This window comes from Camelus ferus, chromosome 6, assembly GCF_009834535.1.
Source record: "Camelus ferus isolate YT-003-E chromosome 6, BCGSAC_Cfer_1.0, whole genome shotgun sequence".
Lineage (NCBI taxonomy): Eukaryota > Metazoa > Chordata > Mammalia > Artiodactyla > Camelidae > Camelus > Camelus ferus.
In genome coordinates, this window is record NC_045701.1 from 5414432 (window position 1) to 5438352 (window position 23921).

The 23921-nt window shown below is 53.6% G+C and overlaps 2 long non-coding RNA genes across 6 annotated transcripts; both read left to right on the plus strand.

Moving 5' to 3' along the window:
• Window positions 1–390: 390 nt before the first annotated feature.
• On the plus strand, window positions 391–3921 carry LOC116664065. Of its 4 annotated transcripts, none has more exons than XR_004320384.1 (4): window positions 391–790; window positions 1391–1445; window positions 1802–2492; window positions 2883–3921. It is a non-coding gene; the product is annotated as an uncharacterized LOC116664065 (long non-coding RNA). The 4 variants fall into 4 exon arrangements; XR_004320386.1 differs by having other exon boundaries at window positions 1811–2492; XR_004320385.1 differs by lacking the exon at window positions 1391–1445.
• An 8878-nt stretch (window positions 3922–12799) lies between these two features.
• On the plus strand, window positions 12800–17880 carry LOC116664068. Of its 2 annotated transcripts, none has more exons than XR_004320390.1 (3): window positions 12800–13318; window positions 13624–14070; window positions 16673–17880. It is a non-coding gene; the product is annotated as an uncharacterized LOC116664068 (long non-coding RNA). The 2 variants fall into 2 exon arrangements; XR_004320391.1 differs by having other exon boundaries at window positions 13624–13756.
• The last annotated feature ends 6041 nt before the right edge of the window (window positions 17881–23921 follow it).

The following is a 23921-nucleotide window of genomic DNA, read 5'->3' on the forward strand; positions in this document are numbered from 1 at the left end:
TGCCAGTGACAGTGAGTAGACCCAGATGGGGAGGGCAGGACAAAAGGTGGAGGGTTGGCAGGAGCGTCGGCACCATGTTGGGGCTTGAAACCATGATGAGGACGCCGGGCTCTGAGGTGCGGGGGATCTGGGTATGTACCGGGAGTGACTTAATCCAGTTTCCCTGTTAAGAGCCTCCCTTGGGGTCTGTTGGGGGATGAGTGAGTGAAAGCACATAGAGTTCGCCGTCTACTGACGTAGCCCAGGCAAGAGGTGACAGTGGCCTGGGTTGGTGGTGTTGGAATTTGGAGGAGGGGAGGGATCAAGGGTGACTCCAAGCTTTTAGCTTGAGCAACTGGGCGCTGTTCAGTCTGGGGAGGAGTGGGGAGGAGTGGGGAGGAGTGGGGAGAAGGAGGTTGGGGTGAGCGCAGTGGGGTTCATGTTTGGGCATGTTGGTGATGCCTGTTTGACATTGAACTCTAGTTCAGTCTCTAGTCAGAGATCTCCATTGTGTTTATGTGCAGTGACTTTTGGAACTCAAGGACAGGACCTTTCATTTCGAGTGAAATTCGTCTTGGCAGACTTGACCTATGTGAGTCTTTGAAGAGAGATAGACAGCGGGGTCTTGGAGGGGGTGACAGAGCTCCAGCTGGACTGAGCCAGTTTGGGTGGCCCGCAAGAACCTAGGAGCTCCCTGGAGAAGGGCGACTGGGTGGATGGAGAAGATTCTGCAGCAGAGACAGACGAGGACAAAGTTGACTGGACGGTGGACCACAGTGGTGTGGTGGCTGGTGTGGAAGGCACAGAGCAGGTGAGCTCTGTAAGCTGGTTAGTTACCGGAGGAGCTGAAACTTACTCTGGGAAGCTGATCGCTGATGTGGGTTAATTTTCCCCTGGGTTATTTCCCTGCTTCTTTTTGTGTTATTGACAAATAAAGGGAGAAGCATGAACAAGAAAAAAAATTGAGTTTGAGGTTCAGGAGACTGGGCTGTGTCAAAAAACAGTCAGCATTGAGGCTGCAAAGAATAAAGAAGATCTTTTTTGGGGGGTGAATCTTAAGAATTGCATTCAAGATACAGATCTGAGTAACATGGGAAGTGTTCCAAGGAAGGGGAAGAATCTGAGGTGAAAACCACAAGGCTCTACTCCAACTCAAAAAAAAACAAACAAACAAACAAAAAAAACAAAGGGATTGTCCTTGAGGGACAGGTGGTCAGGAGTTGTTTTAGGGTAAGGGTCTGGCAAGTCTCTTGAGTTTCTGGCGTGTGATCTGGCTGTCTCTGCTAGGACAGCAGTGTTCGAAAGGTCAGGTTCCATCCAGGCTGAGGGTGTGAGGCTCAGTGGCATCCTGGCGCCTTTTAGAGAGCTCTCTCAGCCATGCCGACTCCACTTGGATCTCTTCCTTTCACAGCTGGAGGCACAGGTTTGGAGGCCACCAATGTGTAGGTGACATGGGGAGGGGCCAGGTAATCCAGGTCGATCAGCACTTCGGAGTTGGGAGGAAGACAGAGTCTGGCCCCGGAGCCCGGGAGGAGCACCCACTGGTGGGAGGAGGGCCTGGAGAGTGTGGGGTCTGGAAGCCGAGTCTGGGAGGGGAGTCAGGGACAAGGAGTCACTCACTTCCAACACTGGGTCTGACTGCAAGGGCAGCGTCATCCTGCTGGTGGCCGTCTGGGGGAGGGGGAGTTGGAAGAGAGCACGGTGGAGAGGGGTCAAAGAAAACGGGGATGGGTGTCCCGGGCGGCAGGACTCGCCTTTAGATTTTTTATCCCAAAAGGGACGCAGAGGAAAGAGGCAGCAGCTGAGGGCTGAGTCCTTTTAGTCCTTTTAGGACGCTGGCTGTGCTGTCTTGTCGGCTGATTGAGATGCCCCGCTGAAGAGCGTGACCTTGACAATGAAAGACAGAGGGGACATGGAGGATGGGGTCTGTGCCCAGAGGGAGACGGCGCCACCGAGAGGAGACAGACCCTTCACCCAAAGAGGTTTAACACCCCTCTCTACTTGGCTTATCTAAAGCCCTCTTGGACCTTCTCTGAAGACACCGAGGAGGCTGGTTTTAATGCATCCTCCTGCCTCTCCATCCATTCCATTCACGGGTGTTTTCTGGCCTGCTGGTTGGGTTGGCACATCTTCACGGTACTCCCTTCCCTCTGGCATGTGGTGCTGGGCGTCAGTTTTCAGCTCCTTGAGCTGGTGGGCCCTGCTCTCCTCTCGAGGAGAGTCCCGCTGCCAGGAACTGGCCCAGGTGCCTGCTGGAGTGACCCTGGGTTGGATAAGGCTTCCCTTGCGGGGAGGGGCCAGGCTGCACCTTCCAGGCTCTGACTCAGTGGCGTCTGGAGCCCGGGGGGGTGGGTATCTTCGCTTCGCCCACTGCTCAGTGCAGCCTGGGGAAGAGCCAGTGCCCGGACCAGCGACTCGGGCTGCAACGCCCGTGTCCCGGGCTGCGTGACCGTCAGGCTCTCCGCCCGCTCTGAGGGCCACCGCATGGCCCAGGCCCCTTCTCCTCCAGCAAGGTGGGTCTCTTTCTTTCCCCCTGACAGTAACCATCATCACTCTGGCTTCCTGATGGTCCTGTTTCTGGCCTGCTGCTGCTTCCTGGGTTTATTTTTTCTGAGTGATTCTTTCTTATTATCTCCATTGCACATCACGAGGCAATATTTTTTCAACCATCACTTCCTTGGAGAACCTGTCGCCTCTTGTGATGTTAACTCACTTTCCACACCATGTCTCCACTGTTGTCTCAGTTTCCGTGGCCCTCCAGACAAGTTTACCCTCTTCTTTACCAGTTGTGTACTCTTTTGAACTTTTCCCCTCTCCTTTGAACTCTTCTGTTTGGGGAATGGTCGCTCCCACTCTGCGCTAACCTTCACCTGAGACTCACATGGTCTTTGTTTCATCCCCAGGGCTGCCTTCCCAGGACCCTGTGCTGATGCTCTGGGCGTGGTACCTCTTCTCCTGCACCACTGTCAGCCCTGCTCCTTCTTCACTTGAGGGATCCCAGGCCACACCGATGGTCCTTCCTCCTGCAGGTCACACTCCAGTGGGCCCAATGCATCCTTGGGTCTCTAGAATCCCCCTGTGGTCCCCTCCTGCTCTGTGACACCTTCTGCAGCTCCCCGCTGCCCAGTGGCCATATCTCAGCACTTTGGTCTAGAAGCCGTGGGAGGAAGAGACACGGGAAGCTCCTTGAGTGGAAAAGTCTGGAGGGAAATGTTACTTTTCCAACATATTGTTGAGAAATACATTCCCCTCAAAGATATTAACGAGTACGTCTTTTACCTGCAGTGGAAACTTTAAAAAGAGAACTGTTCTTTTAGGCCACGCAGGCCTCATCCACGAATGGGGGTAGGGCACCAGCTGACCCCAAGTCTGAAACTGACCCTCAGGAGGAAAGTAAAAGTCACTCCGACGCATGTGGGAAAGCTCGTTGGGGCACAGGGAAGTCTGTATTTTTGTCCTGATGCTGTGAGGAAGCTGGTGGCCAGGCCGACAGTTGGAAGGCTGCGTGGACAGGCGCACCTCTGCTCCCACACGGCATGTGCGGCCCCGAGCACCCCTATAATTAGGAGTCGCAGGCACTGCGGTCCCGGCCCGGCCCGCCACAGGCGGGGCTCCCCGCCGCCTCCCTCGGAGGGTATTTCGGAACTGGGGGTTTTGATTGTATTTTTGCACGCGATCCGCCTCGGGTGGCACCAGCAGGGCTGGTTGAAGGCCCACACGAAGCTGCATTTTTCAGCCCTTCGCTGAGGGGCAGGCCCGGGCTGTGGCTTCAGTCAACGGCAGCAGGAGGCCAGCTGAGACGGCTGCGGAATCCCACAGATGGTGCCTGATTTCCAGCAGATGTCCCAGGCACCAGGCAGGAGAGCCCACCACAAAAAGGGTTGCGTAAAAAAAGGCCTGCTCAGTGTGACCCGCCAGCCACAGGAGGCTTGCCCCCAGCTTGGAGCGTGGAAAGGTCCAGGCAGAGCTGAGCCCGCAGCCCAGAGCATCCCTTCTGCCAGGACGGCTGCCCTGGGCTGTCAGGACAAGATGCTGCTTCCCTGACTCCTGTCACCTCGGGCCTCTGGGCCTCTGACCCTGAAAGATGGGGGCAAACTGCACAGACAGCCCCCTTCTCCCTTCCTGGCCCAAGTGTGATGCTCAGGGCAGGACCTGGGAGACCCCATCAGAACTGGGAGCCGACAAATGACCCACGACTGCCCGCTGTGTGCCCGGCATGTGCATCAGTCAGCTGGTCCCTGGGGACCCTGGGCGGGCTCAGGCATGGGCCTAGGGTGGGGACATGGAGGGGACCACGGAGCACGTGCCTTGCTCTGGGCACTCTCAGCTCGCTCTGACAGCCCAGGGCAGCCGTCCTGGTGGAAGGGACGCTCTGGGCTGCGGGCTTAGCTCTGCCTGGACCTTTCCACGTGCCCGGCTCTCGGGGCTCACATTCGGGACCGGGGTGTGGGCACAATGAACAGATAAGCAAGCTGCCTATATGGTATGTCTGATGGTGCCAGATGCCCTGGAGTGAAGACACAGGGGAGTGAGGGCAAGAGGGAGTGGGGTGGGTAGCAGGGCTGCAGGGAGCTTGGGATGCTGTGTCCCACCCCTGCCCCCGACACCGCCCCTGTCACACTGGGGGCGGGGGCCTTGCAGTCGGGGAAACTGAGGCTGAGAGCACCTCCAGATGGAATGTGAATCGGTCGCCTTGGTCTCTGTACAGAGAAGCACAGGAAGAGAATTACTCTGAAAATGAGGAAAACCAGAGGACTTCAAAATTTACCGATTGCTGGGTTTTATTATTGCAAAGCACAAAAGTTATCCCGGATACGCAGCAAAGAGGGCAGGCCAAGCTCGCAGTGGCCTCGGAGCCTCGCATCCCGTCCCCTGCCCCCCGCCCTCAGGCCAGGTCCATCTAAGCCATTTCCTGCCTCCTGCGCTTCTCTCCCGCCCTCGCCTGTGCTCCTCACCGTCCTGTCCCCATCCTCCCCCGAGCTGTCCTCTCTCCTCCTGCCGTTGCCACTCACCCCCCTCCTCTCCTGTTCGGCCAGCCTGTTTCAGAGCAGCTAACACTTCCTCCCTCTGGGCAGACTCAGCTTTCTGGTGGGACCCATGAAATGGGCTGTGTGGTCCTCCCCGGAGAAGCCACATTCTCCCCAGTAAGGTGCAGGATGCTCTGACGAGGAGCAGTTTGGGCAGCTGGACGCGCAGCGCGGCCATCCATCCAAGCCTCGCAGAGCCGCGACGTGAGGGACTCCGGATCCCATCAAAGAGGCGGGCAGCAGACAGGAAGGCAAGGGGCCGGCTCGGCCCAGCTGCACCTCGGGGGGGGGGGGCCGCCTGCCCGGGGAGGCAGCGGGCCGGGAGACAGGGTCTCCCTCCAGCTGTGAGCTGCACCCCTCCGTGGGCTTCACGAGACCTCTCTGCTCTCAGGGCTCTGAGGGTGACGAAAGCTGCCTGGTGTTTGCCCCCTGGCAGAATTGCAGCGAGGAGTGCATGACCTCTGAAAATACATCGCAAAGTAAAGGATGCCCTGCGAGGTCCATCTTAACCAGCGTGTTCTCGAGTTTCAAGGAGTCTGGACGTGCTAAGTGCCCAGCTGAGCGGTGTCTCTGTCTTACTTAGTCCTGCTCGATTCATTTTCCCCTTTTTGAACCCTGGACGCCTTTGGCAGCCCGTGGCCTCCGGACTCATCTTCAGGATGAGATTGCCAAGCACGTGCACAATCCACAGGCCGTCACAGGAACCCGAACCTCTCTGTGACAGGACCACGAGAGCTACAGTCCTGTTGTGGGTTGTTGCCCACATTCACAGTCGAAGTCAGCACGGTGTGTCAGTTAGAGGTGAACAAAAATAGAGATTCATTTTCTCCATCCGTGCCCATGTACCTCTTCTCCAAATTCCATCCACAGAATCTTGGGGGAGCTGTGGCCCCAGGTTGAGGATGCTGGAAAAAGAAGCATCATCTCTGGATATTTTATTTGGACATTTAGATGAACTAATTCAGATATTAAAGGGTCCAGTGATGTGAAAATTCCATTTTTTAAGTGAGATATTTTTAATTCTGTTTTTTTTTTCAATAATCCACAGAGGAAATTCTTCTAGCTAGAGGGGACAAGTATAGTGTGACCACTAAAGATGAAATGAGAAATCAGCTGCAGTTTCCACATGAGGGCTGACTTCCTAACGGGGGTCCTGCAATTTCCATCTTGAGTTGTAAAGTGGTCCCTCTAAGGAGGTGGGAAAAGAGGGTCAAAAGTCTCCTGGTGGCTTTACTTCTTCTATGTGGGCTCTGAGGTTCTCAGAGGATCAGATCTGGGATCAGCTAGATTACAGAGGATCAGAACTGTGACCCAGTAGCTCCTAGAGGATCAGCACTGGGATCAGGTAGATCACAGAGGATCAGATCTGGAATCAGGTAAGTCACAGAAAATCAGAAACAGGAGGAGGGAAGAGCATCGCTAGCTGGAGCACAAGACCATCTATCTGTGCACGTGTTTTGTGGCAAATTCCAGACACACAGCTTCTCTGGGGAAAGATGTTTCCCACACATGGGCTAAAAGAACACTCAGCACGTGGAGTCGCTCAGTTCTTGTGTTGACAATTTCCGTGTCGATGACGATCGTAAAGATACATGCCGAACAAGGGATGGATGACATTGTCTTTAAAAAAGCAACATGGTGTATGACATGGCAGGAAGAACAACTTACAGGGGGTAGACGGGGAACAATCATTATTAATACTACTTGTGAAATAAATACAGGAACCTAAAATATTATTAATACCTCTCATGTTCTTTCGACAGCCCCAGATGAAATGCAGTTTGTTTTCCTTTTTTTTTTTTTTTAATTGAATAATAAAATACCCTTCCTGGAGAAAAAAAGAAAAGGCTACATTGAATTGTTGGAAGTCACCCTACATCTTTCATGTCACAGCATTTACCCCTAAAGCTTCTTTTGTATCCAGATGTGCATCTCAGGCACAAATTCGCGGCAGGGCTGAGAGTCGCCACTTAACGTGCTGCGCGGTGGGGGCTGGAAGACTTTCTAAGAAGAAGGCAGTAAAGTGGAGTCCAGGCTGGGGCCCTCGGGACACACGCGCCCTGGCCGGGGCATTTGCTGGGGTCCACAGACTCGGACAGACTCGGTCCTCACCCCTTTGTACATCACAAAGGGCTCCTGGCTCTGAGAAGACCAGGCACTTCCATCCTTAGAGGTCAAGTCCGCACTGTGAGAGCAGGACAGCAGACTTCCAGCCTGCCTCACCCCCACCGCCGTGAATTCCCCTCTCCCTCCTCGGGGCTGGCCCTGAAGTGCGAGGAGGTTCTCCCCGTGGGGACCTGAGGGAAGATGTGTTTGAAACACCCCGTGCTGTGGCACGTCTTCGCTTTTATTTTTCCTTTAAAAAGAGACAATTCTTGCTCCTTACCCAGCTCATAACAACACCACTCCTTCGGTGGTGCCTCCTTGAGAAAGTGCGGTCAGGATAATATATCATCCATTGGCTGAAAACTGCCACGTGGCTGAGAAGCTGGTTTGCTTGGCACTTCTGTGCTTGTCACGGGGTATGCTGCTCCTCTGCCCTCACCTCCAGCCGCCACGAGCCCGTGCTCTCAGGACTTGCTGCCCCCTGGCTGCCCCCGTGCGCACGCAGGCGGTGATGATGTCAGCTGCAGAGGGAGGCACCCGGCGGCCCTGACGTCTTCCTCCAGCCTCCAGTGCGTTCAGCCTGCACCTGCTGTGCCCTTGACGCACGCCTGCTCCTGCCAGCTCCCCGTCTGCTCCCTGCCTCCAGGTTCTCCTCTTCTGTGACCAAACCCATCACAGTGTTCTGAAGGATCATGAAAACAGAACAGGTAAATGCTTTCTGGGGATCAGTTTGTCACTCTTTATGGTGCGACAATTTCCCAGTTGCCATGGGGGGTGGGGAACAAGCCTTCCTGGTGACAACACTTCTGCTCTATTTTTGAGCTACAGAGTAACTTGCTTTCTAATTTCTGGTAGAAGGCTCTCCCCAGTTCCACGCTCCAAGTGAAGGGCTCAGCCGGGACTCATGGCCATGATGCATCTCCAGGGCAAGATGTTCCCTCATCAACCCTGTGGGCGGTGGTCCCAGCCTTGCCCGCACAGCACCATCCCCTGGAGAATTAAGACCGGCCCTGTGCTGCCTGTCCCAGATCTTCTGACCGAGTGGGTCTGGGTGGGGCCTGGGTCCCCAGGAATTTTGCAGCTCTCAGTGACTCTGCAGGGCGGCCAACTTGTGGAACCACCGCAAAGCTTAGCATCCCTTCATTTCATCCAATGAGAACAAAGCGTTCTAGTCCCACCGTCTCCTTACTTCACGGCATCACCCCTCAGCGCCGTGTGTTTTCTGAATGCCTCGCACTCTGAGTCTGCCTGTGTACATCTGGATGTGGGGAAACACCACCAACATTAATTACTTTGAAAACCAATGGCTGGTAAACACTTACAGAAACTTAGCTGCACTAACATATATATAAAACAGATAAACGACAAGATTATACTGTACAGCACAGGGAACTATGTTCAACATCTTGTAGTAACTTGTGGTGAAAAAGAATCTGAAAACAATGAAGCATCACGCTGTGCACCGGAAATTGATGCAACATTGTACACTGACCATACTTCAATTAAAAAATATATATATACGTGTACACACACACACACACACACACACACACACACACACACACACACACACACTTAGCTGCATTTTCAGACTTAGTTCGAGGGACTAAGGGCACATATTTTTCCATCACTGGGGACAATGGCTGTGAAACGGCTCCTTCATCCTGTCGCCTCGGCCGGCGCTCCCACCCCGATGAGGAAACCGCTCAGGCCTGAGACTGGCCCACAGGCGGCTTCTATTTACCACGGGCCCCGGGCCTTTCCAGGCTGTTTCTCTCCTTCCTCCTCTGTGTCTGCAGAAGAGAAAGAAAGGATTCAAGAGAGGTCTGACTGCTAGTTCTTCCTGCAACTTTCTGTTTTCTCACTCCAAAAACCACATGCTCCAAACTCAACCGCTTATTCCCGATTCCTGAATCCACCGTTTGACTTTTTTTTCTAAAGACAATTTTTTGGGGAGCAGTTTGGGGTTTATAGAGAAATTGAGGGGAAGGTACAGAGATGCCCCGCAGGCCTCCTGCAGTCACATGCAGGGCACCCCTCCTTGTCAGCATCCCCCGCAGACGGTACCTGTGTGACAACGGATGAACTGACATTGATATGAGCCCATAGTTTACGTTAGGGTTCACTCTTGGTGTTGTACATCCTGTGGGTTTGGACCCGTATCTGATGACGTGTATCCATCATTATAGCATCTTACAGAACAGCTTTACCGCCCTAAAAAATCCCCTGTGCCCCCCCCATTCATCTGTCCCCCGGCCCTCACTGTTGGCAACCACTGATCTTTTTTCTGTCTCCATAGTTTTGCCTTTTCCAGAATTCACAGAACTGAGATCACACCGTACGTGGCCTTTTCACACTGGCTGCCTTCAGTTAGTAACGTGTATGTGAGATTCCTCCACGTCTTCTCATGACTTGATAGTTCAATTCTTTTTCGCTCCGAATAATATTGCACTGTCTGGATGAGCTACCGTCTGTGTGTCCCTTCACCCACTAAAGGACATCTCGGTTGCTTCTGAGTTTTGGCAATCATGAGTAAAGCTGCAATAAACACCCGTGGGCATGTCTTTGTGTCCTTTAGGCAAATACCAAGGAATATGATTGCTGGATAAGAGCATGTTTCATTTTGTTAAGCTGCCAGACTGTCCTCCACAGTGGCCGGACCATCTGCGTCCCACCGGCAGTGAAACAGGGCCTTGCAGCTGCACACACCAGTTGGCTTTCAGTGTATCAAGAAGGCCACGGGGTTTGCAGCAGTGGCTGCAGCACTAGCTTCCTGTTTAAAACAAAAGAAAGAAACGGGGGGGGGGGGCAGCAGAGAAGGAAGTGAGTGGATCCCGGCTGGATGGATTTGCTTTGCATTCCCTTTGGTCGGCTGCGCCCACAATTCAGGCAGTTGGGATCGAAAGCCGGCGGGTGGTGCCAACCGGCCGGTGGTGGTGATGGCAGATGAGGCTGCCAAGGGTGCTCCCCTGCCTCCAGGCTGCCTTTCCTTTAGAGTTGCTGCTGTACTGAAATTAGCACAAGCCCACCCCCAGTTTTCACAGATCTGTTTTAAGGTGGGGGTCATTTTAGAGAGCAAGACTGCAATATTCCTGCCGATGATGTGGCTTTTCTCGTACCCATCTCCCCTGAGGAACCGTCGCAGGATGGAGTCCTGTGGACCCGGGCAGGTCACCTTATTTGTGAGTGTGTTCCTGTTGCCAAGGGAATTAGATCAGTTCATGCCCGGGTGAGAGGCTAGAGGCCTCCGAGGGCAGAGGACGCAAGGTCAGCGAGCCTGGCTCTGAGCTGAGTGACAGTGACCACACCAACCAGCAGGACGGGTACCCAGAGGTCCCCCACCCCCACCCAGAGCTGAACATCCCCGGCCTGGGAGCTGAAGGGCTCCGTGAAGCTTTTCTCCATCACTGCTTCAGACCCAGAAGCTCCTGGCTTCCTGAAAACCTGCAGCCTTGACCCCCCAGCATCTTTTCCCTCCACGTGTGTTGCTTCTTCCCCTGTTCCCTGTCCACTGGGCAGTGAGGACAATGCAGGTCGTCGCGACACAGACTGCGCGTTCTGATGGCTGTTCTGCGGGGGCATTGATCAACCAAGGGGACACCAGGTTTCTAGGAAGCTGGGTTTATGTGAAAGTATTGCTGTATGTGAACGAGCACATACAGTGACCTGTGGCAGGTAGGATGAGCCACGTAAGAGAAAAACTGCTGTCTGGATACGTTCATGTCCATACGAATGAAATCCTAGGGACAGTCCATCCTGTTACATTCACTACTCCTAATGCAGATTGGTCTTTTTTTTAAATTGAATTATAGTTGGTTTACAATTTTGTGTTAATTTCTGGTGTACGCATAGTGATTCATATATATATATACATTTATATAGTCTTTTTCAGATTCTTTTTTGTGATAGTCTATTACAATTGAATACAGTTCCCTGCGTTATACAGTAGGACCTTGCTGTTTATCCATTTTATATATAGTCTATATTTTATATACACTATATAGCAGAGGGAACATTTTGACGATTCTTGGTGCAGTAAGTTCTTAACCTCTCTCGGTGGTGGTCTTGATCTGAACAAAGTGGAGCATTTTGGAGAAACTCTATAAGGCTGAACACTTCTCCCAGGAGGCGGGAATTGGAGCAGAGGCCTGGCCGGGTGGGCGTGGCTTGTGGGCTGCTTTTGGTGCTGGACGGCAGGCTGCATGCAGGTGGAGCGCCTGGCAGGAGGTCTGAGGGCCAGAAAGGCTGGTACTTGAATCTCATTCGTTAGCTGGGAGATTTTGTTAATTATTCCACTTCCTTCGGCTTCTGTGTCCTCATCTGTAAAACAGAATGGAACAGTCTCCGCTATTCTTTACTGGTTAAATTAGCCTCAGGATGGAAGGGGAAGTGTGTATAGGCTGCCTGTCACATAGCAAATGCTCAATAAATGGGAACCATTATTCTGTTTGCATCTAAGGGAACATACGCGTGTCCCTCTGGGAAACGTCTGGGACAGTAAAGCAAATAACAGAATCGCCCGGGACTACATCCCAATGTGATTCCACTTTCTAGTGTTTATCATTGTCATTATCTACTTCCTGTGATGCAGCTGTGGGACTGACTGAGCTCCGAGAGAAAAATGACTTCACACTGGCAGGTTAAGAGATGCCCCTTTTAAATTTGGTTGAGACTTGCTGGCTCTTTGTGTGCACAGAAAGATGAGCTCAGAGGCTGGGGGCGGGGCAGGTGACAGCCAGCCCATCCCCTGGCCATGGGCGTCTCCCCACTTGCTCTGAGGCCATGATGTCACCGCCTGTGGACATCTCCAGGTGAGTCAGGGCGTGGAGGGACCAGGGTGTCATGTCATGATGAGGCAGCAGTGGGCCCTTGCCCTCCTTGGATAGCGTGCAGGGTTGCTCCTTGATGAGAAACTCAGCCCAGAGCTGGCGTGGGCAGCGCAGCAAACAGCTCCAAGTCATCACCATCGTATTAACACCTTCTGCCCTTTAAGAATTTCTGAGTCGGCCATAAAATCTGGCCAAAGATAGTTTTGCCCGAGAACGATTTGTTTCCTTTGCACCTACAAACCATCAGACACCACTTTCTAGTTTTCTGTTTTTAGAATGAACCAAACAAAACCATTTAATTTGTACTCAATGCAAATTCTTTGCTATTGCTTTAAAATGAGCTATCTTTCCTACACTGGATGGTGGTTACTTGTTAATTCTTTATCCATATTTGGTAGCTCAAAAGGCCCCCAAAATGGACGATTTGGTTTCAAGAGCCTTAGGCATCCTCTGAGGCCGGTGAAGAAGCAGGAAAGGAGGCTGGTGGTCGGGTCCCACGTGGCCACGTGGCCTTGTCCTCCTGTGGTTTCGTTCAAGCTGTCGGCCATCTAAGGGGAAATTAGAAAAATGAGGCGTCTGGGGAGCGGTGGCAACGTCCTCCAGGGCATTCTGAGCAAATTCTTTCTTGTCTCAGACTCTGCCCCTGAGGCGGGAGACGGTAACAGTAGCCGCCAGTGTTTTTTAACATCTGTGATCTAATACAGAGCGGCAGCTTTGTCCCTCTTCCCTTTCTCCTCCCTTCCCTCCTCTTCCTTTCCTCTTTGTGGTGATTGTTCTGGTCAAGTTCTGTCTCTCGCTTATTTGCAAAATGGGAACCACAAAACTCCTCTCGGGGACCTCGTGGGCGTTAGACAGACACCAGGGGTGACTGCTAGTTGCCAGCAGGGCCGCTGCTGTGGCGGGAACAAGCCTGCTGGTACCTGCGTAAAAGGCTGGCGGGATTCCCGGGTGCCGAGCGCAGCCTTTGATTGCGAGCCAGGCAGGGGCGGCTCTTCCAGGGGGATGGCCCCCCTGCCGGCAGGCCTGTCGCTTGCTCACTCCGGGCTCCCAGGGGTTGTCAAGGAGACCGTCAGAGCAGATGCCCTGAAACTGCCTAAGGCATCTCTCGAATATGGGAAGCCCAACCGGGGCTCCCAGACTCTAAACCAGGGCCCCACGGAGCTGAAGAAGATCGTCCCCGAGCTCCAGACCCTGCAAAGGGCCAACCAACGCCGCCTCGGTAGCTGAGCGCACCTCCACCCGACTCACCCGGAGTGAGGAGGAGGAAGCTCTGTGTCTCACCGCACACAGGCCACCGGCTGCGCCCCCGGGATGCTCAGCCTGAAGCCACGTGGGGTCTGCGCTGTCCTTGGGGTTTCTACGGCACAACATCTTAAGGTGAGAATCGGGCAGAATGAGTTGAACCAGGCTCTCCCAGTCCATCCCAAAGCATTTCAGTGGCCCGAGGCAGAGCCCGTCGGCACTAGCAAAATTGGCACGGAAGGGGTCCCCGGAGGAGTCCTTCACCACGCCTGACGCAAACTGTTGATCAGACTGGCACGCTGGGCTCTGATTAGGTGACGCCCCGCCCGTGCCCTTGCACTGAGTTTGCATTACATGTCACACTGTGCGCTCTCTCCCTCGTCTTCCACCCACCCTCACACTAACCCTAGCTGGGAGGTAATATGACGGCTAATTTTTAGGTGAAGGAACTGGGGCCCATGCGTAGCCAGTGGCAAGGCTGGGGTCTGGACCCAGGTGCATCCGGCTGTCAAGTTCACGGCTTCCTCTGCGGATCCCACCTGCAGCCAGACGACGGCGGACCTCCCCCCACAGGTGCTCGTCAACGTGCGTTTTCTGCTCAAATAAGTTTGGCAAACACTTGCTGTAAACTTCCATAGCGTGATCCCTTTTCATGAAGAGCCTCTCTCACCTTGTCCAGTTGACTGTGACTGTCTAAGGGGGCAGAGGCAGTTTGCATAGATTCCACGTATGAATGATATCATACGGTATTTTTTCTTATTTAATTATGTTTTAAGGTTTCCCTTTGCATTTATAAAAGCTTACTTCTCTTTTAAGTCATTCATCAGTTTTGCCAATCTCTCTTGATTCCTGGTTCTCCAAGATGAAGAAGCCAGCATGTTTACAATGTCAGTAAAACTGCAGCTACCTTCCCCTCTCAATGATCGTTCTCCAACCCTGTGCCGCCTCTCACCTCCTGTGGCATCCTGTTATGTATTCGTCACTCTGGTTTTGCTTCCGTCTTAGTCCCGCGGTGAAACAGGCCCTGCTCGCAGCCCGTCCTCTGCTGTGACCTCCAGCCGTCTCTGCAACACGTGTTTGATTTGCAGCCATCCTTCCGTGCGTCTCACAGTGTCTTGTTCTCAGGTCATTGCTCTCAGGCTGGTTTTAAACACACGGCAGCCACTTTCGTCATCGCTGCCCACCTAGCTGTCAAGTCTAGCTTCTGTCCCTCTGGCTTCCCTGGTTAGACCGAGGAGGGCGTCCCCCCGCAGCTCTGGCCTCCTTGTTGGGAGGCCCGCGAAAGCCTTCACTCGCAGTGCTTCGGTGTCTCCACTCGCTCTTTTCTGCCTTCTTGCATCACAGGTAACGGAAGAAAATCCTTTGAGGGAACATTTCAGGGACGTTTATTCTAGTCATTGTCACTGAGACCACTTGTCCCAAATCAGAAGCAGAGCTGACCCTCCTTCGTCTTACTGATCTTGCTTGTTGACGCCGGTTGTGTCCCTGTCTGAGGACTAATAATCTTTATCAAATGTCTGATGGATTTTCTTTCCTAATACAGCCCTTAGCATTGAAACAAAAAGCAGCAAACAAAATTTCTTAGATCCCAGAACAGTAGAGTTTTCTTTCTTTCAAAATAACTCAAATATTTCAGGCAGATTGTGAGGAGAGTTAAGAAGCTGGGCAACGTAGTCCGCACAGCTTCACTGAATGGTGTTGATGCAAATTTTCCTTTATCTTCCTTTTACTGCGAAACGTAAAACACAACCAGAAAATGATGCAGAACGATCGTGTGTTACCAAGTAAATACGTACATAACTGGTACCCAGGTCAAGAAGGACAGCATTGCCTCTCCTGGGGGACCCCTCCTTTGCCTCTGTCCCTAAAGGCGACCATTATCCTGACTTCGATGGAAATCACTTCCTTGCTTCCTTTAGCAACTGAACTCTGTGGCTTAGTTTTGCTGGGTGTGATTTTTATCTCAACGAAAGCACGCGGGAAGTGTCCTTCTGTATCTGGCTTGCTGTATTTAGCTCCTTCCTTTTCTTTCCTGTCTAGCCCAGCACCTTGTGAGGACATTTCTATTCTTGACATCACTTTGCTACTTTCAGTTTGGGGCTGTAACAAATACCGCTACAGTGAGTGTCATTGCGTGAACCTCTTGGGGCACGTGTCCAAGCAGTTCTGTTGAGAACATACGTAGCTGCATCCGCTGGGTCCTACGTCGTTAGCGTCCTCGGCTTCAATAAAGGATGCCAAGCTGTCTTCCAGAGAGGTACTGATGGAAGCTCTTACTGCAGCGTGAGAGCTCTGTCCGCTCACTCCACACCGAAGCTGGGTGCTGTCCACCTTCTCCATTTCGGTCCATTCTGGCGTGTATAGGGCCATCGTACGGTGACTTTAACTTTCCTTAATTATCAGTAAACTGGAGTATCTATTCATGGATTTATCCACCTAAAATCTCTCCATTTTCAATTTGACTGTCATTTTCCTAATTAATTGCTATTAATTAACCCTTGCGTACAGCAGGAAGGAGCCCCTTGTAGGACAATTCCCTGCAGGTGTCTCTCCACACCGCTTTATTTATCTTTTCCCTTCCTGCTGGTGTCTTTGATGCTAGAGGGTCTTAGGGTTATCGTAGGACCATGGACCGAGTCTTTCCCTTTGTAGGCAGCGCTTTTGGCATCTTGCTTGATTACGCTTGTTCTACCCCATGTTCAACAAAACAGCCTTTCATATTTTTGTCTGAAAGCTGCATTGTGTTGCCTCTCGCATGGAGACCTACAAATGTGTGTGCGGAGTGAGGCTGCACGGGTTTCTTCTACTTCTATGTGCATCTCCAGCTGACCTAGCGCCACTTAGTGAAAAGAATTTTCTTTCGCCCAGACTGGCTTTTCCTTAGCTTCACATTCTGCTCATACCTTAACCTCAGTGACGACTCTGAGTCTATGAAATGTGCTGCCCTCTCTCCCAGCCGCCTCCCTGAAACTGGAAAACATGCTGGGAGAAAGCTTCCGTCTTCACTCTGATCCAGCTCAGTAATTCTTGACTTGACTTGAAGCTCTCTGAGGCTCACAAACTCACGTTTGCATTTTGTGTTCAGTTTTTATCTTGATCTCAACAGGAGTTTTACTTCAAATGACCTGCTTCATCGTTACTCAAAGCAGAAGTTCGGTGATTCCATTTTAAATAGAATTTGCAGTATATTTGGAGACGGTGGGAGAAAGTGAGAGGTCGAGGCAGATGCCTTGTATGGGGGGGGGGGAGTAGGGAATGTGCTAGCTTTGGTGGGCGGTACAGATGCCCCTCCAGCAGACTCTGTGGGGTAGAGGCCGTGCGAGGTGGAGGGAAGGTTCCAGGTTTGGGCTGTTTCGTCAGGTGGCAGGCCCTCCAAAGCTTGTTTAAGCTTGGGTGACTTTAGCTGCAAGTAACATGCAAATAAATTCAAAATGGCTTCAGTGACAAAAAGAAGTGTATTTTCTCACGCATTGTAAATTCTGTTGTCAGAGTGATTCCAGAGTCGATTCATTCATCACCTGCAACATCATTAAGAACGTGGGTTCTCTCCATCGTCCCCGGCATGTTGGCTGCAGGAGGCGGGCTCCCCATAAGCTGCCTGCACCGTCCCGGCACCACACCCGCTGGCAGCAGTGCAGTGAAATGGGAGGCACTGTCTCTTCCCACCCCCCTGTGGTGTCCCAAGGACAACCTTCTCCAGAGGCTTCCAGAAGACCCCACCTCCATGTCTCTTCAATCAATGGTCTGGAACATCTGTGTCTGATCCCACTGCCGGGAAGCAGGGTGGGGCCTCCGTGACGGGTGCAGTCATCCTGTGGGGCTGGCATGTGCCCACTGACCCCCCCACCCACCCCCCACCCCCAGAGAGCTGCTCTGGACTTCTGGGAAGTAGGGGGTCGGGAGGGCATGGCAAGGGGCCATTGGCCTACTGCATGGGCAGGAGAGGAGAGGAAAGAGAGGCTCGTGGACACTAAGGCTTATTAATATGGTCCAGGCCAGGGGTAGGGCCGCTAACATAGGGAAGGGAGGGGGAGTTGAGAGGAGAGATGGAGGAAGTGTTAGGTGGTTAGACAAGTGGGGGCACCAGGCGGACAGGTGGAGGGGAAGGAGGAGGGCCCAGGAGATGGCGTTGCGCCCACCACCAGCTTAAAGGGGCTTTATTTCCTCTAACTGGGCGCCAGCGAGAAGCTGGTTAGAACCTGACAGCAGCAAATGCGCGGTAGCCGGAAGAATCTGACTGGACACGACCCAGTGCTCACTGTAATATGATTAGCATTGTGGTTTAGGCCCCTCCCCGTGGGCCCTTCTGTGTGCATCATGGGTAAGGACGTGTGCAAAAGGGGACAGGCATGACTAAGACCTCCCGGGGCAAGAGCTGCCAGTCAGTCCGGAGGCCACGTCTAAGGAAGGGCGTGAGAGAAGGGGCAGAGGCCACTGCTGTCCGCCCCGGAGCAGCCCGCCTCCCGATCTTGGAGGTGCCCTTGCCTTTGCTAAATAAAACCTTCAAAATCTTTCACTGGCATCTCCTGTCTGAATTCTTATCTTTCGGGTAAGACAAGAACGGGGGTCCCTCCCTTCCCCTTTTTGGGAAACAGGAGGAAGGCAACAGAAAAGCAAGTGGGTGAGACTGGCCCCCAAGCAAGAGCCGGGGGTGGCGTGGTCACTCAGCTCCCAAGAAAAGCGCTCTTAGTCGTGTCTCCCCTCCCCTCCCCTCCCCTCCCTACGTTCATCACGCGCAGCGTTCCAGCAGGTTGGGCTGTGGGGTCCTGGGCCTGAACCGCCCGCCTCCTTCTGCGGGCAGGTCAGCCCCACTCCCGGCCTGTGGACCCGGGGATGGGGGGTCGTAGGAGTGGTGCAAGTTGGACAAAAGTGCTGGGTGTCCAGGAGGTGGGGCTGCCAATACTGCAGGTCCGGGCACCCAGACGGATGTGAACCCTGGTGTAAACCAGGCTTGAGGGCGCCCCTTGTCATTCTTGGCCTTGTCATTGGCAGCCATCCATTGGAGCTGGGGGCGGACCCCAGCAGCACACGTGTGTTTGGACCCAGCAAGCGTTCACGCCTAAGCTTGGGTCTGGCCCTTTCTGGGCGTGGCGTTGGGGGCTGGATGCTCTTCCTGAAAGGTGGGCCAGCTCGTCCTCTCGTCCTCTTGCTAGTCTGGGCCCTTCCCAAGGATGACAGAGTCTCCATCTGTGGGCAGCGTGAAGTTTAGGCAGTAATTCTCAGCCGGAGGTGCCCTGGCACAAGTGGAAAGCCAGACTGTGGCTTTGTTTTCTTTGGAGCTGGGGGCAGACCGGGTTGAGCTGGTTCTCCGAGAGGCCGGCTGACCGCGCCAACGAGGCTCATCAGGTGCTCGCTCTCCAGCCTGGGGGTCAGCTCGGTCTCGGTTCTGTGCTGGTCAGCGGAGGCAACCTGCCCTAAGAGCGAACGCTACCCAGGGTAACAACCCCAGGATGGAGGTCAGCAAGTCGTGCATGCCCCAGGGACACCATGGACACCTGTGTGTCACATTCCAGGACCTTCTGTGGACACTGGCATTGGAAAGCGCAGATGAGGGCCCAGCAAACATTTTCTGTAAAAAGCCAGAGTGTAAGTAATTTAGCCTCTGAAGGCTGTCTGGTCTGCATTCCAACAATTCAATGAGTAGGTGTGGCCGTGCTCCCACAAAGACGTAGTTAACGCAACAGGCCATGCGCTGGATTTGGTCCATGGGTTGTAGTTTACCAACTCCTGGTCTAAGTTAATCAATAATGCTATTTTCTATGGAAGAGAGAATTGTGTGAAGTGATGTTTAATTATCCCTTCATCTTAACCTACTATTTGATTTAAACACTTGTTAATGACACTGCTAATTGCCATTTTTAGTAAACGCGAGCTGTTACATTTTAATCTCTTCATAATTGGTCGATGAAGGGGAAAGGCAGGATGGAATTTTCTTTCCTACCAAATAAGGCATCTGGTCTTTTGAGTCTGGTTTGCTGCCTAAGTGACTGAGCTGGAAATTTCTCATGGAGTTACACAGCGGGTGAGTCAGACGCTGATTGTTCTCTCTGTTCCTAGGTGTCTGATCTCTGCGGAGAGTGTGGACACACGCCTGTTCGTCTCCCACTGTCTTCACTTCCTCTTGGCTTTGCCGTTTTCACTGTCTCTGAGAGCCGGAGTGCCCACGCGGTTCTCAGTGTACCAAGGATGCTAATCACGTGTCAAAGTAGAGCAAAGAGCCTGCCTGCACCATCTGGGATGAAGCATTGTGTTAGAGCCAGAAGCACAATAGTGCTCACGTAGCATCAGTAGTTAATCATGGCTGGGTGTTCAATGAGAAACACCGTCTGCCCCTCGGGGGCTTATGGTCAATTCACATGTGGATGGATCCAGAGTCACCGCTGTAAGTGCGAGCGAGGTGGTACAGAGAAACACACTGGTGATCAGCTGTGTGGTGAAGAAAGGAAAGGGAAGGCGCATTTGTGAGAACTTCCTGTGCGCTTAGCACCCAGAACTGCGCTAGTGCACTTCCACTGTGACTTGGGGGCTGTGGGCGTGAGGGGGACGCGGAGGCCGGGTCTGCTTTGAGCAGAGCCTTTCCCCCACCCCTCTTCCCCTGAGCATCACTGCCAGGGCAAGGAGCTGACCCAGTGACGTGGGCCCGTCCTACCCGTGCCTGCGCAGTGAGGCTGCCGGGCGCCCAAGTGGCTCCTCCGTACATCTCTCCGAGGCGTGAAGGCCCCTTGCCCTAGGATGACCCTGACTCCTGGAGGAGGAACACCTGAGCTGGACCGATCTGTCCATCCAGCCCCATTTCCCGGGATGGACGCAGGGTCCAGCGTGTCTGGAAGGTTATTTTTTCCGAGACAAGTGCTGTGGCCCCATCTCGGGGCCTGCGACCCTCCAGTGGGGGAGCTGCGGCCAGACGCCGGCTGTCTGCAGAGCCTCTCTCCCCATGTGGCTCTCTACTTCACCAAGCTTCCCAGGCCTGGCAAGCACTGGGACCCCTGGGAAAGCCAGCACCCCAGCGCTCCTGACTCAGCTGGTCCAGAGGGAGGCTGGGCTTGTGCAGTTTCAGCAGCTCCCAGGGGACGCAGGTGCCTCTACAGGACCGCATGTGGAGACCTGCAGGATGACACCGCCCTCTCCTTGCCCCCCGTTCTGGACGCGGTCCTTCCCATCCCATCCAGGGATCCGGTTGTCCTCAGACCCCCCTCCTCCCGAGCGCAGACCCTCCACGTGCCCTGCCTGGGGCTGCTGGCTAAGCCAGCTCTGGATGTGCTCACCCCAGCATCACCCAGAGGCTGCATCAGGGCAGTGAAAGGGCCCCAGGCTGGTGTCAGTGGACTTCCATGTCCTCAGCTCTCGAAGGCGAGGACTGAGCTCGAGGGTCTGTGATGGTCCTCCCAGCCGCTGCGCCATAGCAAACACTGTTCCACGTCCTCCTTCACCTCCCCTTAGCTGTGCCTAGTTGCCCACTGCTACAAATTACCCTCACCCGCAGTAGATGAAGCAGTGGTTTGTTGTTATCACATCTCTTGATTCTGCGGGTCAGAAATGTAGGCACGGTAGAGTCGGGCCGGCTCACCTCTGCTCTGCGGCGTCCGGGATGGCAGCGGGGAGCGTGCAGACCCCGCCCCCTGTCCATGTCTCACAGTCTACGCAGTGAGCCCGGGCCCCCTTGCAACGTGGCAGGCCCAGGCTAGTCAGCCGTACCCATCGTCACTCAGGGCTCCAGGGGTGGGTGTTCCAAGAGGCCTGGGACCCCAGAAGAGCACTTGTATCACATCCTATGGGTCAAGGGATTCAGGAAGGTGAGCACCCAGATTTCACGTGTCAGTGAAGAAGTAGCAAAGAATTTATGGTCAAGATTCATCAGCCGCAGTCCCCCCGAGTTAACCTGCAGCCAAGTCAGACAGCACCCCCGTATCCTGCAACACCCGACTTCGAGCCTGCTCTGCCCCGGTGTCTGCGGGCCTTCCCTGGTGTCCCAGGGGTTTGCTCAGGGCCTGTGCAGGGCAGCTAGAGGGCTGGCTGTTTAACTCCCCTCAGCCAACAAGCGAAGGAGGGAGCAGACGGTCCTCAGTGCCCCCATCCCTCGGGTAGGATGATTTGGAGACATGGGCCAAGCCTTGACTCAGAGGCTCCCCGGGGGATGGATCCCGGCTGCCACGCAGGGTCTATTCTTCGGGGCATCTTTGACGGCTTCCTTTCTGCCCCCGTCACATTCCCTCTCCCTCAGGGGGGCCTCCCAGACCACCTCCCAGATAAACCACCCTCTTTCCAGTTCCTGTCTTGGCAGCTGCTTGTAAGGGCAGCTGAACTAAGACAGAACTTGGTGGGCAGCTTTATTTTTTTAACATTTTAAATTGAAGTAGAGTTGATTTGCCATGTTGTGCTAGTTTCAGGTGTACAGCAAGGCGACTCAGTCACACACGTATGAACTATGTTCCATTACAGGTTATTACAGGATACTGAGTGTAGTTTCCAGTGCTCTACCAAAGCGCTTCGTTGTTTATCTGTTTTATGTATAGTAGTGTGTTTTTGCTAATCCCGAACTCAATTTATCCCTCACCCTATGGTGGGGGTCTTTGGAAGACACATAGCAAACGTTCGATTCATGCCAGCAATGGTTATATCGTTGCCTTCTAGAAAAGCCTTTCATCCTCGCATCATAAGAGGGTTGGTTTCCTAATCCAGTTGTAGCAAATTTCATGGCGATGTAGTGACCTAATTTCTGAACTGAATCCACGGTTAAAGTGTGCTTGTCCCTGCCTCATTCTTACCCCTGCAAGATCGGAGAGAACGTGCTCCTCTGTTGTGAGCCACCCGGCATCGCGAGTCACCTCACCAGGCCTGTGTGGGGTGTGGCCTACGCAGGGGCGCCGTGGCAACCACACATCCCGAGCACGCTGGCGGAAGGGCCCTGGGGACAGGACGCTGGAGGGGGTCCTCAGTTAGCGGCCTCTGTGCCCCTGTGGTTTTGTTCCCGGCAGAGGGGCACAGAGACGTTCTGAGTCTTGGTGCTGCAGGACTAGCTTTTCCTGAGGGCTTTCCTTTGGGAGGCTGATCTCATTTCATTTTTATGCCTCCTGCCTTCAGGTAGAGCTGTGGTCCCCACCTGGATGAAGAGGAAGCAAAGTCTCGAGATGTTTACTTTGTTTGCATTTCCAGCAACAGTGCCTCCTCCTGAGCCTGACCTCACAGCCTCTGTTCTTTAGTGACATCTCACACACACACACACACACACACACACACCCTAGATGCTGGGAACGAAGGTTTCTGGCTCACAACACTCATGTCTCTGGATCATTTCAGCTTTCAGTCCTGAGACATGCTGCTCTGCATTGGAGATGTTAGGTCCAAGTTTAGTGAAACTTTGGGGCAAAAACTTATTACAAGGTCGCCAAAAGAGCCGGGCCACGCGGGCATTCTCCGTGGGAGGCAGCATCATGCCAGCGGCACACGCAGGGCAGGGTGTGGGGGGGCGAGCTCCCCTGGTGCAGACGCGGGTGGAGGGGGCACCGACTGCAGAGAATCTGAAGACAGTAATAACACTGATGAATAATTTTTATTTGTCACCTTGCACTAGGAATTCTAAATGATGTCAGTGGTGACATACTTGTTCCCCCCAAATCTCTGCTGATGTACGTCCCAGAGCAGCGCCGTGGTTCCCCAAGCCCTGGCGATGTGGCGTCAGCGGCAGAGGAGCACACAGTCATTTCTGACCCCGTGACAGGCGCTGGGCTGTGTCAGAGAACACGCGGCGGCTCTCGGTCCCAGACGCTCGGACTCAGCCACACGCTGGTGGTGAGGGCACGGTCTTCAGGGTTCTGATCATTCAAGCCGCCTCAGGCACTGTTGGGGTCCCCAGCGCTGGCGGTAGGGGGGGGGGGGTGCTACCTGTTCCTGCATCAAAACAGCAGATCTGAAACGTACCAGGACAGCAGCGCGGTGATGGAGAAAGATGAAGATGCAGAACCGAGTTCCTCAATGTGCCCCCCTGACATTTCTGTCTGTGTTTAAAATTCCAAACAGCGATGTTTGCCAGGACAGGGAGTGCAGTGTTTCTATTTGCTCAGTTCAGGTTTTGGCTCACTGGTGAATTGTGTTTATGTCATTCCATGATTATCACGGCGGGTGTCTAGTCTTACTGAGGAGACGAGTGTTCAGAGGGATCTGCTCTGGGCGTGAATGTGTCAGTTCTGCTCCGTTCGATCATGACTGGGGCAGGAGTCCAGGCCCTTTTTGGGTTTTCTGCACACGGTTGCCCTCAGTCCGAAATAGATATGACCTGTTAGACAAAATGCTACTTTCTCTATTGCTAAGTTGCAGCTGTCACTGTGTTATTAAGCCCTCACGCCACCTGCCTTTATTCAGAAGCTCAGGTCCTGGTTAACATCTGCAGAAGGATTGCCAGTTAGCACTTCTGGAAATTTCGGCCCTGGGGGTTCCAGGACTACACAAGAATTCCAGCCACACTCTAGATGGACCTGGCAGTTCTGTCCAGTACTGGACCCTGTGGGCTCCACACGGACCCCTACATGGACTTCCTCGCTGCTTCAGGCCTCTAGCTGAGGTCTCCTCAGGACCTGCCTCGCCCACGGGGGCAAGACTGAAGCACCCTTTTCTCTGGGGCTGCCTCCCTTGCTCCCCACGGGGACTGATCCCGAGAGCATCCCGATGCACTGCTGCTGCACACATCAGGGTCTGTTTTGGGGAACTCTATGATGGCACTACTCACCTCCCCACAAGCCCA